Genomic DNA, 10882 nt, shown 5'->3' with positions numbered 1-10882 from the left:
AACTTCCCATGTTATCATTCACAAACCGTGGATTGTTGATTTGATTAACTTTTGCATTTTAGGTAGGTTTTTGACATGTTTTTGAAGTGGTGTAAAGCCCATTATTATTTACTTGATTAAGTTATAGATGTGATTGTGTAAAATTAATTAATTAGCAATATTTTTCATTTTGATAATATGGATTAACTTATAGATATGATTGTGTACAATAATTTTATTAGCAATATTTGGAAATATATTTCATGATTCATCATCAATGTGAAAACTTTCAAAGTTTAGGGTTTTTGTTTTTAACTTTTTCATCTTATGATGAATTACCGAATGTGATTCTAAATCATTAATTATAATGAAAATAATAGAAGATAAACAAGTAAATGGTGTGTTAATGACTTACATAATGTTTGTCTCTATGGCCTCAAAGGCCTTCAATTAAGCTTGTTGGCATATTGAGATAGGCTCATAATGGGGCAACACCAAAAACCCTATAAAGGATGCTACCTTACCCTCCACTAAGTAGAAAGTTAGAACCACCGTCGAGTTTGGTAGATCTTGTAACTGTATTGTTGAATATTTTCCAATAGAACATGTTTTAAAGGAAACACTTATTTATTTGATCATTATGAATGAAACTATATTGTTTTCAATTCCTTTTATCTTTTTAACTTTATAAATTTTGAAGTTAAAATTAATTTTCTTATTCTCGAAAACATTTTTACTATATAATAGTTTTCTTTCTTAGAAAGCATTAAGAGTGAACTTTTATATTGGTTAATAGTATTTATTATGAACTTTTATAATAAATTAGTTTTGTACTTGTCCAAATATAGACTTAAGCAATGAAATATTTTAAATATTTTTTTCTAAATAAATAGCTTTAAATCATTAATATATTAAATAAATTTAAATTTGTATTTAAAACTTTATTAAAGATTGTTATTAATTTCAATAAACTATTTATTTAATTTAAAATATATATATTATTTTTCATTTTTAAAATGCCTGAAAAATTTTCTATTAATAATCATATAAAAAATAAAAGATAAGTTGCATGAGGTTTAATTTTTTTGTTAAAGCTTTTAATAGTAATTATATATATATATATAATTTGAAATATTTTAATTTTTAGAAAAATCATTTTGATTCAATTAAATTTTAAATAAACATATTTATTCTAAGTTATTGATGAAGTTGATTGAAATTAAAAAGAAATATTTGGTATGATAATTTTATAAATTGTAAAAAAATATTCTAAGTAAGTTGGAAATATGATATTTTTGTTTAAAATAAATTTTAAATAAATAATATTTTAAGTTATGTAAATATTATTTAAATTTTTATTAGAATAATAGTAATTCTCTAGTTTTTATTAAATTATTGAAAATATTTGAAGTGTTCACATAAAAAATTAAATTAGATTATAAAATTTATTTTTAAAAAATATTAGAAAATGTTGAGCATTTTTCTTGACTAATAGTCGTTATTTTTACTATAATTTTTTATTCTATATTTAAAAGTTAAGTTTTTTTAATTTTTTAATTAATTCAATCAATCGTCATAAACCATCTTGAAATGTTTTACCCAAAATTTCAACAAAGTTCCAAAAATATTCCACTTAAGCTCACAGACATTTTGCCAATCTTGATCTTTTGTATAAACAATTGGACAAATCTAAAGTCAAAAGAATATAAAGATCAAAGGAGCATGTAAAGGCAAAGAGAGAAGGAAGAATTATTAGGAGGACATGAATGAAAATAAAATAACTCAAATGAAACTAAGAGGACAATATATGTCATGTCACATGGTAGGATATATGTGTTTTATATTGGTTGATGTTTTTTTCTAGTGGAGGTGGAACACCAAGGATAGAACCAACGATTTCATCAAACAAAATTAGCTGAACAAGTCAAAAGAACCAACAATTTTGCTAGGCAAGAACCACGTGAGATAAAAACCACCAGTTTGGACGTGAGACATGGTTTGAGCGTGAGACACTAAATTGCATTTATGGTAAGAAGTTCCCTCCAAAGGAGAAGCCTATTGGCTTAAATATTTATTAGTTCATGTCATAGGCAGGAAACTATAGCATTCAATGCACTTCAAGTTTTTAATTTGTTTGTCCAATTAGAACAATTTATTATTCAAATACTTTCTGAGCTATAAAGTTTTCATATTTATTGCATTAAAAATAATTCAACACAATATATTTATTGACACTTTGCTTGGTTGTTTTCTCCTGTAGTAGGGAGTGCAACTTTTTCATATGTTTGTCCAATCAAAACAACTTATTATTCAATTACTTTTTGCAACTATAAAGTTTTAATATATATTATATTTGAAATAATTCACAAAAATATTTTTATTGACAATTTGATTGGTTGTTTTGTGCTACAATAGGCCTTGCAATTTTTTGTACACAAAATGCAACAAATAGTTTTAGAGACTTTATATAATTTACTATTGCATACAAAGAAAAATGATAAATAAAAATAAGAATTGTATCACATTTGGCTTCTCTCTTCTTCGATGTTTACATTTGAACCAACATAATATTTGACTTTATATTTCGTTGTTCTTGTAAATTACAAAATCCATCCCAATTATTTTGGAGAGATTGGCTCTTATAACACTAAACTAATTGAAGAGCTCAGCTCGATACTATTTATTATATTGTTACAACTAACTCAAATATGTTTTTGATAAAAAAGAAACCAAAAACTAGGGGGTTGGCAACCAACACAAAACTAGTTGGCAACCAACACACAACCAAACTGCCCCTATAACAGTTCATATCAAAAACATTGTAAATAGTATTACAAAATATAGAGTTACTACTATTCCTACTTTTAAAACCAACAGAGTTTAACAAGTTAACAAAATGCATGTAGGTGGTCATCGCATCATACCACCTATAGCCAATAAACAAGTTTAGCATAAAAAATAAAACCATTAGTAGCAGGTGGGGAGAGACCAGAAGAGTACCAAAAAAACAACAAAAACTAGAAAGCCATTAACTAGCCTCCTTTTTCTTTCCCTTCCTAGCCATGAGAACCTTGGCCCAGTCATCAACAAGGAAGCTATAAAGAAGCTTCATGTCCTCCTTACCAAGGTTCTCCTCCTATGAGTTATTAGCCAATAGTTGAAGAGTGGTAGTTGTCGCATGCATCACTTTGAGAGTGAACTTGGAGAAAAGGTTGAATCCCTCTTCCACTGGCATACACCTATCCATCAGCTCCTTGTGTTCCTTACGGATAATAGGTTCATTCTCCTTGGTTTCCAGCTTTAGGGTCCTATTACAATTCTCCAAGGGGTTCCACTTAACTTGCACATAAGAAATGTTAGCATGGCCCTTCAAGTTCTCATGGCCCTCTTTACCAATTGGGGAGGAAATAGTGTCGGGGGAGGCATTGGTGAGATTGGGATGCTCCTAGTTGACAACAGAAGGCAAGGTGATGGTGGCAGAGACATTTGTGAGGTTGAGGAAGGGGTCCTTAGTAGTGTTGTTTGCCTCAAAGACCTATGTACTATCTGCATGCTAAAATGTTGACACACTTCTATGAGTCATTATATCCAAGATTGCTCAAGAATGAGATCTCAAATGATGACTCATAGCTCTCTATTCATGAAGTGCAAGGGTTTGTAATGGAGGCCCTCAGTTTGACCTAGTTTGTGTCCATGCAAGTACACCATAAAATGAGAGATTCAAAGAGGAAAAGCAAGAGTGACAGTCTCCATGATCATCAAATATGCATACAAATAAAGATGCAAGCTAATCTAAATGATAATAATGCAAAGCAATGCAAGAAAAAAAAATCTAATCTATGAAAGGAAATAACAATGCAAGATTAATCTATGAAAGCAAATATGACTCTAAGAAGATGTGAAAATGCAAGGATGAAGCATGACAATGGAAGCCATGAATGCATAAGAGAAGAAGACAAGAAGAGAGAAGTTTTAATGAAGCTTTAATGTCCAATCCCTAAAGCTCAAACTCCTCCAAAATTGCTCTCCAAACCTAAAACATAGCAATACTATAGCAACTAACATCTCCCTAAATGATAAGGAGAGGGCTCCTTATAAAGGAAATTGTGGAGAGGAATGTACCCTCAAGAGAAATGTGGGATAAATCTCTAAAAAGACAAGTGAGATGAAAAAGCCCACCACTTAGAGATATGTGCAAAAAAAGGAATATTTATAAGATTTTATTTTATTTGTTTCATTTTTTCATCAAAAAGAGAGCTTTAAGTGGAGATTTATTTATTTAAATAAAAGAGGGATTTTCTTTTAATTAAATAAGATAAGATTGTTTAATTGAAAGGGAGATTTTAATTAAATAAGTTAAAACTATTTAATTAAAAGAGAAATTTTCTTTTAATTAAATAAGATTATTTTATTTATTTAAAAGGATGTTTTCATTTAATTAAATAAGATAAGATTATTTAATAAAAATAGAGATTTTAATAGTTAAGAGCCTACAACACAATGGTAACTTGTGAGCCTTTCATGTGGGAGGTCTTCGGTTCAAATTCACTTAACACATTAAAAAATAATTAATTACAATAAATAAAAATAATTAATCTAGGATTTGACCATTTTCCGATAAAAAAATTAATAATAGAGATTTTAATTAAATAAGATTATTTTATTTATTTAAAATAGATGTTTTCTTTTAATTAAATAAGATTATTGATGAAATGATCAAACCTTAGGAAATATTGAAATAATTAAATTAATTGCAATTTGATCAAGGAAAATGATTTGAATTGATTCAATAAAATATTGCAATGCATTGATTCAAGAAATTGATAAATTGATTTAGAAAATTGACAATTTGAAGAATTGGGGCCCATCGTCTAGGTGACTATTTTAGGGTACACACATTTGCCCCTCTTTGACTAATGTGTGATCATTTCGAGAACACATGTAGTCAAAGAATGTGGTTAAAGTGTGAGGTCAATTTGGGACCACAAAATAACATAGATGTGTGGTCAACTTAAGGACACATCAGGACAAAGAATACAATTTTTATAACAATGTTGTCTTGACAAAGACAAGGTTGTCCCAGGCGGGACAAAAATTGATAAAGCTGAATCAAGGATTACAGTTTAATAGGTGTTACCCCCTCGTGATCGAAATCAAAATGAAATAGAGGAGAAAAAAAATTTGATAAATTTGATCAAATTGAACTAAAGATAAGGTTCTTGATGTAAAATTAAAAATATAAGGATCACAAAACCAAGGTAGATCATCAAGCATGAATGATTATGCCCTCAAAGTTGAATTAGAAGAAAAGAAGTGGGGTGAAAGCAAATGGAAGATAGAATTTTGGAAGAGGTGGAAAGAAATGGAAAGAAGAAAGAGAATTTGCCTCAAGAAAGAGAGTGCCTCAAAATTAATCAACTGTTTAAGATAGAAAATTTTGATTGAGATCACAAAAGAAGATAAGGAAATGAAGATCAAGAAATGACCACAGTTGATTAAAAGTCCACAAGAAAGATGAAGGAAAACCCTCTCAAACTCATAATGCAACCTAAAAATGCAAATTAACCTAAAAATGCAAACTCACAAGGGGGTTAGCTCCAAAAATAGCCAAAACTAGCATGTAAAGGTGGGTTGCCCCATGGTGGGTGCCAAAAATGTGTGCTAAAATTTTGACACACTTCTATGAGACATTATATCCAAGATTGCTCAAGAATGAGATCTCAAATTACGACTCATAGCTCTCTATTTATGGAGTACAAGGATTTTTAATGGAGGCCCTCAGTTTGACCTAGTTTGTGCCCATGCAAGTACACCATAAAATGAGAGATTCAAAGAGGAAAAGAAAGAGTGCTAGTCTCCATGATCATCAAATATGTATGCAAATGAAGATACAAGCTAATCTAAATGCTAACAATGCAAAGCAATGCAAGAAAGAAAATCTAATCTATGAAAGGAAATAACAATACAAGATTTATCTATGAAAGCAAATATGACTCTAAGAAGATATGAAAATGCAAGGATGAAACATGATGATGGAAGCCATGGATGCATGAGAGAAGAAGACAAGAAGAGAGAAGTTGCAATGAAACTCCAATGTCTAATCCCTAAAAGTCAAACTCTTCCAAAATCACTCTCCAAAGCTGTAACATAACAATACCATAGCAACTAACATCTCTCTAAATGAGAAGGAGAGGGCTCCTTATAAAGGAAACTATGGAGAGGAATGCACCCTCAAGAGAAATGTGGGATAAATCTCTAAAAAGACAAATAAGAGGAAAAGCCTACCACTTAGAGATATGTGAAAAAAAATGAATCTTTATAAGATTTTATTTGATTTATTTCCTTTTTTGATCAAAAGAGAGCTTTAAGTGGGGATTTATTTATTTAATTGAAAGAGAGATTTTCTTTTAATTAAATACGATAAGATTATTTAATTAAAAGGGAGATTTTAATTAAATAAGATTATTTTATTTATGTAAAAAGATATTTTCATTTAATTAAATAAGATAAGATTATTTAATAAAAATAGAGATTTTAATTAAATAAGATAAAATTATTTAATTAAAAGAGATATTTTCTTTAGGCAAAAGCCTACAATGCAACGGTAACTTGTGAGCCTCTCATGTGGGAGGTCTTGGGTTCGAATCTACTTTCACTTAACATATAATAATAGATTAATTTCAATAAATAATAATAATTAATCTAGGCTTCGACCATTTACCGATTAAAAAAAACAAAGAGGATTTTCTTTTAATTAAATGAGATTATTTTTTTAATTTAAAATGGATGTTTTCTTTTAATTAAATACGATTATTGATGAAATGATCAAACCTTAGGAAATATTGAAATAATTAAATTAATTGCAATTTCATCAAGGAAAATGAAGTTGAATTGATTCAATAAAATATTGCAATGCATTGGTTCAGAAAATTGATAATTTGAAGAATTGGGGTCCATAGTCTAGGCAACCATTTTAGGGTGCATACACCATCAAGGGTATCATCCTATTTCTCAACTTCTTTATCTGTCTCCTCTTTCCCCTTATCCATACCATCCCCTAAATTCTTGTGAAATTGGAAGAGGCAGAACATGAGCCCTTGGTGGAGAATGGTGAAATTGGCCCATTTTTTCTTCTTTTCTCTGACATCAATGACAGTGTCCTTAAGGGCATGCAACATGAAGAAAGAAATACTAACAAATTCCCTATTGCAAAAATGGTTAAGCAGAGAGAAATGATAAAAGTAATACACATTGTGCCTACCCTCCAGTGTCAAAGACTTCATTATCATCAAATAGATGTCATCCCAGGGCTCTGGAAGTTTGTCTCTCCTAAATCCTCTCTGGTACTGGTCAAGCACCTCATTCTCTTTGAAGAAACTAGACAGGCTCACCTCATCTGCCACCTTCATGATTTTCACCATAGAAATAAATTCTTCATTCACCTGAAAAGAAATACCATTAATGATCACCCGCCTATCCTTCTAGGTAGCACTGAACTATTGCAAACAACTTTCATTCTACCCCACCATGGCCTTCATGTAGGGGAAAAACCCTCATTCCTTAAGCATAATTCAAGTGGCCTACCTCTTTAAGAAGTCCTCTAGTTTTCTGGGCTCCAAATCCCCACCCATGGCAACTTTCTCTTCAACCAAATCTCCTTGGACAATATTAGTAATTCTCATTTGCACCCAGAAAATTGCCAAGGTGGGCCTAAAAATAGAACAACTGGTGGAAAAAGCTTTCATTTTTTGTTCTTCAGGAGCCTGTGAGTACAATGTACAGGCTAGTTAGTGGTATCATTACGGGGAGTGTGAGGATTCTGCACATAATACCATAATGATCTAGCCCTAGTATTAATGTGAACTTTTCCCTTAATTGTGCCATAACACCACACAATAATGGCATTATTTTTAAAGCCTGTATTATTTATTGATTCACCTTTTCTATGCCTTTTCATGATGCAATCAGTATTATTTCCCTTTGGGAGCCATCTTGTCAACATTATGGCAACCTTAACTATCATAACAATAGCAATCCTGCAAAAAATGTCCATTTTCCAAAGTTGGAGAGTCATCTAACTTGACTTAGCGAGGTCTTTCCCTACAAATGAGGGAATGCACATTCTTGGGTAGCAATTTTGTACTCCTCCAACTTTTAATGTTCATGAAATCAAAACCACACCCAGTTAGGCATCTGCCACCACATTGCCTTCCCTATAAGTGTGTTGTAAATCATAATGATTTGGTTTCATAAGATAATGTCATATGTCCCCTAGGATGTGCCTCAGTGTCCAACTAGGTTGAGCCTAGCCCTGAACCAAATCAATGATGAGTTTAGAGTCCCCCTCAATGGAAAGTCTTTTGACCTTCATTTCCACTACAATTTTTAGCCCCCATAGTAAGGTGATGGCTTCCACCACATTGTTGGTTCTTTGACCCAAACTTCCCGAGTAGGCAACCAACACATTGCCTTTTTTGTCTTGCAACACACCACCCACTACTGCAAGCCCCTCATATGCTACCCCATCAAAATTTAATTTGACAATGTGGCCAGTGGGAGGGTTCCAACATGTATTTCTTTTAGCAACCACCTTTGAGTTGTCAAAATTATGGAAATTGGGAAGAATATTCCATCTCTCAGTAATATCCTCCTCTTTCCTACTTAGGGATTTTTGTGATAATCTGATTTTAGCTATCATAACATTCTCGATTATGAGCTTTCCTAGAGTCTCTCACACAATCTCCTCACCCCTCTCCTCCTCACAAAAAACCTTGTTGTTTCTCTCCTTCCAAATGCCCCAACAAACATGTGGGGGGAGGAGAATCCAAAGGATTCTGAGGTGGGGATGGTAGAATAGGCAGCTCTTGTTCTCCATGAATTACTCCATTCCTCTATTCATGACCCAATCAATCAGGAATTTTTTCCCATTGTAGGACCAGACCTTAAGGGTATGGGGGCATTCCAAAAAGAGGTGGGTTATGCATTCCTCTGTCTTCTTGCATAGATAGCATCTGTTGATGATTGGTAAGCCACGCCTTTGGAGATTATCAATTGTAAGGATTTTTCCATGCATCATAGTCCACCAAAAGAAATTCACTTTTGGCAATAACTGACCAATCCAAATATTTCTCCAACTTATCGCAGTTTGATCATTTTCAAAGATGAGATGGTAGGTAGACTTGACTAAGAACTAACCATTCGCCTACCTATCCCACACCATCTCATCCTTCTGATCATGCATATGAAGTATGCAAATTAGATCCTCCATCTCTTTGATTATGGAGTCCTCACTATTTGGTATATCCAAAATGGATAAGTCTTTCCATTTCCCATGATCATTAATATAGTCCACCAACCTCATCCCCATCATTCTTTTTAGAGGTTCCTAAAGGCCACTAAATTTGTTGTAACTAAGAGGTTTCCCCTCTATCTAGTTATCCTCCCAGAATTTGATCTTTTTCCATTCCCAACCAACCATCTCACACCTTTTCTCAAAAGGGTCTTATTTTTTAGGATGTTATTCCAGATCTAAGACCCACTAGGCAGATCATCATTTAGGAGGTTATATCTAAAGTGAGTGTTGGCAAGGTACTTAGCCTTCATAATTCTTCCCCAACCAGTTTCATTTTCCACCAATCTCTAACCCACTTTTGTGAGTAGAGCCTTATTCATATTAGTCATTCTTCTTATACCCAACCCCCCTTTATCCTTCGGTTTGCACACAGTCTCCTAATTCACCAGACTCTATTTATTCTTCTCCTTTGTACTAGGCCAAAGGAAGCTCCTTTGCACTCTTTTGAGTTTGTTTGCCATGTGTTGGCTGATCTTGAAAATTGAGAGAAAGTAGATGGGAATTCCATGGAGCACCGCACCTAGTAGTTATAGTTTTCCTGCATTGCTAAGCAACTTGTCCTTCCACCCAACAAGCTTCTTTTGCATTCTCTCTAGGACACTGTTCCAATAAATGGTTGAAACATATTTCATGGTTGAAGGGAGCCTGAGTTATGTACCTAGGAGGTTCTTTGATTGACAACTAAGGATATTTTTGATCTTCACCTGCAAAACCTTTGGGGTGTTAAAAAAATGTATCTTGCTCTTAGCTAGATTAATTTACTAACCTGAGCAATTCTCATAGTTGGAAAGGAGGTTCCTCCAAGCTTTAGCTTCCTATATTAATTACTTGCTGAAGAGGAAGGTATCATCCACAAATTGCTAGATAACCTCAGGCATCAATGTGGTAGCTGGTTGAATACCTTTTAAGTCACCCAACATAGCCAATCTATAGATCGCTCTCCCTAACACTTCAACCACCATGATAAAGAGGTGGGGGGGAAGAGGGTCCCCTGTCTTAAACCTCTACCTGTCTCAAAGTTTCCCCAGGGGGTCCCATTGAGAAGAACCTTAAATTGAGTGGTTTCCACCATAGTTTTTATTAGGTTCACAATATCCCTTCTGAACCCAACTTGTTCTAGAACTTCATAAAAGAAGGTCCAATTGACTCTATTGTAAGCTTTAGATATGTTCATTTTTAGAGCCATGCCCAGCATTTTACTTTTCGCCATGGAGTGGATGATCTCATGGGTGGAAATCATAACATCTAGAATTTGTCGACCCGGGATGAACCCCTTTTGGGGACTCCCAATAACCTTATCCAGGCAGGGTTTAATCCTATTAACCAACACCTTGGAAAACACTTTATAAATGGTATTGCATAGGTTGATCGACCTAAAATCACTTAAAGTTTTGGGGGATTGAATTTTAGGCACAAGAACTAAGAAGGTTTCATTGATCCTTTTTAGCCATTTCCCAATTCTAATGATGTCTCTAATGGCCCAAATTAGCTCATTTTCTATCACTTCCCAAAAATGTTGGAAGAAGGCTGCTGGGAATCCATCTGGACATG

Source organism: Cupressus sempervirens, chromosome 9, assembly GCF_028749045.1.
Source record: "Cupressus sempervirens isolate cs-2001-9-10 chromosome 9, ASM2874904v1, whole genome shotgun sequence".
Classification (NCBI taxonomy): Eukaryota; Viridiplantae; Streptophyta; class Pinopsida; order Cupressales; family Cupressaceae; genus Cupressus; species Cupressus sempervirens.
Note: the sequence above shows the minus strand (reverse complement) of the source record.